The sequence below is a fragment of the Anarhichas minor genome, unplaced genomic scaffold (assembly GCF_050575085.1).
Source record: "Anarhichas minor isolate MPS153535 unplaced genomic scaffold, ASM5057508v1 ptg000037l, whole genome shotgun sequence".
NCBI lineage: Eukaryota > Metazoa > Chordata > Actinopteri > Perciformes > Anarhichadidae > Anarhichas > Anarhichas minor.
Genome location: NW_027466483.1, coordinates 1,207,501 through 1,212,500, shown reverse-complemented (window position 1 = coordinate 1,212,500; position 5,000 = coordinate 1,207,501). Strand labels below are relative to the sequence as shown.

General features: G+C 45.7%; 1 non-coding gene across 1 annotated transcript; it reads right to left on the bottom strand.

Annotated features, from left to right (window-relative positions):
* Positions 1-4,880: 4,880 nt before the first annotated feature.
* On the bottom strand, positions 4,881-4,999 carry LOC142966772 (5S ribosomal RNA). Its single transcript, XR_012958246.1, has one exon. It is a non-coding gene; the product is annotated as a 5S ribosomal RNA (ribosomal RNA).
* Position 5,000: the final 1 nt, after the last annotated feature.

The window sequence follows — 5,000 nt, the reverse complement described above, 5'->3', positions numbered from 1 at the left end:
CGTCAGGTCTAAGGTGGGGCAGAAATTTGTCCCAAGCCTCCAGCACTTCACGGTAGAACCCCGGAAAGCCTCCTGTGACATTTCTGGGAGAGAAGGCGTACAAATTGTAGCTGCTCCTCTCACCATACTTTGCCAGGAGACCTGCCAAGGTATCTTTCCATGGGTGCTGCCTCTTCGAATCCAAAAACCGGCCTATCAATTTAACCCTAAGTGCATCTCTTTTTGCACTTATGTCAATCAGGTCTAAGCCCCCCTCCCTTTTTTTTGCGATTAAAGTCTTACGAGCGATCATATTGCCCTGCGCCTTCCACAAGAAAGAAGAGATCACGCTGTTTAAAGAATTTAAAGCCCAACTCGGCAGCTCGCAAGACCCCAAAATGTGATTCATTTTGGACAGAATTAGAGCATTAGATACGATTACCTTCCCTCTTATGGTCAGCCCTCGGGCCTTCCACAGGTTACAGGTATTACGTATTCTTATTAGAAGCTCTTGCCAGTTCCGGTCTCTAGCTTTAATGCTATCTTTACCTATATAAATACCAAGTATTTTCCTTTCGTCATCTGTGATTTTAAAGCCCCATTTAGCGGCGTCCACCTTATCTCCGTTAAAGATCATAAGCTCAGATTTTGTTATGTTTATTTTTGCCCCAGACGCCCTTTCATAGTTTGCGATATGGGTCATTACCTGTTCAATGTAGGACGTGTTTTTAATAAATATATTAATATCGTCCGCATATTGTATGACCTTAACCATTTTGTTACCCTCAGTTTTAAAACCCTCAATGCTGTTGTCACTCGTGATGCTAAGAGCTAGGGGCTCTGCTACCAGACTGTAGAGTAAGGCCGACAGGGGACACCCCTGTCTGATGGAGCGTCCTAGCACCACAGGCTCCGTGAGGAATCCATTTACTTTTATTCTGCTCTCCGCTCTTTTGTAGAGGAGCTTAACCCGGTTAATAAAACCCGCGCCAAACCCATAGCTCTTCAGTACCTCCCACATAAAAACCTGTTCTACTCTATCAAAGGCTTTTTCGAGGTCTATGCCCAATATGCACCCCCCCTCTTCAGACATTTTATCGACGATATCTCTCACTGCGATGATGTTATCACTAATGTCTCTATCAGGGATACTGTAGGACTGGGTCTCTGAAACAACAGTTGTTATCACCTCTCTCAGTCTATTTGCGAGCACTTTTGCAAATATTTTATAGTCCGTATTTAGGAGACTAATTGGTCTATAGAATTTAAGTTCATCTTTTGTACCTTTTTTTTTATAAATCAACGTAATTATACCTTCGGTCACTGTCTTCGAGGTATCATTTTGTACCTCCATTTCCTCCAGAACTTTCAACAGGACTGGAGAGAGCAACTCAGAAAAGCAGCAATAGAAATCCGCAGTGAGGCCATCTGATCCAGGACTTTTGTTCTTTTTAAGCCCCTGTATCGCTGCCTCTATCTCCCCGGTTGTGGTAGGTGAGTCACAAAATGTTTTGTCGTTATCACTGATCTGAATTTTAACCTGATTTGTTAGCTGCTGTATGTGAGGTTCTTTTGGGCATTGCCCTTTGTACAGACAGCTATAGTAACTATGAGCTAGCCTCAATAAGTCACTGTTTTCCGTAAAAGTTTTATTATTGTCATCTTTTAGTTCTGCAATGAATTGCTTTTCCTGAGTTGCTCTCTCCAGTCCTAAAAAGAAAGCCGTGCTTTTTTCCCCCTCTAACAGGAAAAGAGACCTACTTCTGACCGCAGCACCCTTGCAACGGTGGGCCTCAATTCCTGCTAGTTTAGCTCTATAAAGCTCGTACTTCTCGCTATTATGGCTGTTGTTTAGCTCCATTCTATCTATTTCTATATTTAGTAGTTCATTTAATATACTCTCCTCTCTCTTCTTGACCCAATTTTTGTCCCTACTATACTTTATAGTGACTTTTTTTATTCTTAATTTAATTTCATCCCAAAATGTGATTTTATTTTCCACAAAAGGAACGTCATAGGCACATTGGGTCAGAAATTTGGTTATCTTTTCTTTATATTCTTTGTCCTCTAACAAGCTATTGTTAAAGCACCAAGTGCTTTTTCCCCTTTTTCCGGTATTATCACCTAGCTTTAGGTCAACATATGCATGATCGCTCCAAGTATTAAAGGTGTACTTTACACCCGAGGCTTTTTTCACTAGGCCAGAGGCCACCAGGACCAGGTCTATACGGGACTGCTTTAAAACACCCAACACAACCTGCCTTCTGGAATAGACTCTCGACCCAGGGTTCACCACACGCCATGCGTCGACCATGTTTTTATTCGTCATAAGATCTTTTAAAGCTGTTCTACTGGTGTCACATTTGCATTTGTCATGGGAGCTGTCGCTATTGCTCAAAGTGGTGTTAAAATCCCCCAGTAGGATGGTTTTATTGTTAATCCATTTATCCAAGCTTTTGAAGAAGATCCTGCGATCTTCTTCTATGTTTGGAGCGTGGATGTTTATAAGTCTGATTACTTCATTATTGAATAAACAGTCAATTATTAGGCATTTGCCATCATCGGCTTTATAAATTACCTTGCTGTTATTGCTGTGATTCTTATTGATTAAAAGAGCTACCCTCCTAGCTCTCCCAGCTCCCTCCTGAGCCTGAACTTCTCCACTCCACATTTTTTGTACACACTTTACAGTATCCTGATCCCACCCAGTTTCCTGAAGGCAGAGAAAGTCAGCATGCTTATATTTCTCTAAAACTGCTTGGATCTTCAGTATGTTTTTGAATCCATTCGTATTGAATGAAGTTATAGAAAAAGAGTCCAGAGCCATGAGGGCAAACAGTAAGGAAAGATGCAAAAACCCAAATACAGATATTCCCATTATTTTTTTTGCACTTTCTTCCTATTACCTCCTTTCTTTAATAAATCAGAATTCCTTTTCCTCACCGTTTGCACTTGTTCTGCGTCCATTTCTGTGTCAGACGCGTCCGGCAGCATCAGGGGGGAACAGTCAACTGACAAGTTGGAGACATCAGCAAAGTCCAGGGAGGACCCTATCTCCGACTGCAGCAAGACTCTTGGCTGCTCCTCAGCCTCCAGGCCCTTCGTCACCACGCTTCTCCCTCTCCCCGTGGCCAGTCTCGACACCCGGACCTTGCTCGGCTTGGCCGGGCTCTGCTCCTGCAGACCCGCGCTGGCTCGTATTACGTCACCGCCTATGCCAGGCTGGCTGGGTGTGGTCACTGGCCCCGCCGCTGCTGTCACCGCTGTAGCCTCTGATGCCACTGCCGCTCGCGCTGCCGTCCCTGGCTCCGCCGCTGCTGCTGCTGCCGTGTCTGGCACCGCCACCTCTCGTGCTGCCGCATCAGGCACCACAGCTGCTGCTTCCGCCGCCACTGGCACCACCTCACTGTCTCCGGTCAGCCCCTCTTGACCGGTTGCCGGTATCGCCTCATCGTTTCCTGCTTCTTCCTCCTGGTCATCACTGCACAACTCCACCTCTGCCCCGGACTCATCGTACGAGGTTTCGTTAGTGCTCTGCATGTCTTCCTCTTCCACCTCCACCTCCTCCTCCTCCTCCTCCTCCTCCACCTCCTGGCACTTGCAAATATCCAGTGCCAGCTTGCAATCCGTGCATTTTTTAGTTTTTTTATTGTTTGTGCACTCTCTGGCATAGTGCCCCTGAACCCCGCAGGTGTGGCAGGAAAACTGCGGGCACTCTCTCTGTATGTGTCCAGGCTGCATGCAAATCCTGCAGATCTTCGTTTGTTTATCATGCAATACGCGAAAATACTCAAAACCCAGCGCCGTCGAGAACTTCGTCGAATACGGGAGGGACTGGACCTTGTCGTTAAACTTCACCCTCACAAAGCGGGTGCCGTCAGTTACTTTGGACCCAGGCCACATTCTTCGCTTCACCGGGGATACAGCTTTTACCCCCCAGCTCAGCAGTTTTGCCAGGATGCTCCTGTCACTCACATAATAAGGTAAGTGCAAAAAGGAGACGACCAGCTCATCATTTGATATCTCTTTCGCGTGTACCCTCGTGTCCCCCACTTTGAAACCCTCCATCAGGCGTTCTTTACCTTTTATGTGGCTCATTGTTACTTCGAATCTTTTCGGGTTGATGACCCGGCACGCCAGTAGCGCACCGCACAGTTTCTGCACATAACTTATCAGTTCCATTGCGCTCATCGATGCGCCGCCCTCCGTCTCCACATTTACCGTGAGGTTCTGCAAAGCAGTCCACTCTCGGGTTTCTGCAGTTAGCTCCTTCTCTCTGGCTTCTACCTCCGTCTGGATGGTGGGGTTTTCCGTAGGGGTTGTCGTCAGATCGGTCCAGGTCTGGTTCACTTGTAAGTCCGTCATTTTGAGAGAAAAAAAAGAAAGCGCCCCTCTCGGAAAAAAGAACTGCGGGGGATGTGTCGCAAAAAAGCGAGAAACAAAAGACTTCCCCCCAATCAGTAAAAACTGACGGGGGTACTGTACACTAAACCAACTAATAAACTTTTAGAAAAAAGCTTGCATGTGTAAATCAAAGAAGAGAGAAGAAAGGAGAGGAAGGAAAAAGCGTGCCTGTTCTCAGGATCCACCAGCTCAGCTCACACAGGTGTCTCAAATCAGCACTGATCAGAGAGGTATGGCCGTAAGCAAGTTTGTCTCCAACACATAGTTCTTTAAAACCTACAACAGTAGGTCAATTTTAAAACGTTAACGAACCTAAACCAGTTCATTAATTAACATTCCAAAAATAAGAAAATATTGATATATTGATTGATTCTCTCTTCCCTTTTTACCGTTACCCACATCTTTGTATGCATCTCTTCTTCAATCTTGCCTTTTTCTCATATTTCTCAAGTGAAAAAGCAGCAGTGTCCTCTGCCTTTTGGAGAGAGAAGTGAAAAAACTTACAGCACCCGGTATTCCCAGGCGGTCTCCCATCCAAGTACTAACCAGGCCCGACTCTGCTTAGCTTCCTAGATCGGACGAGATCGGGCGCGAACAGAGAGGTATGGCCGTAAGCA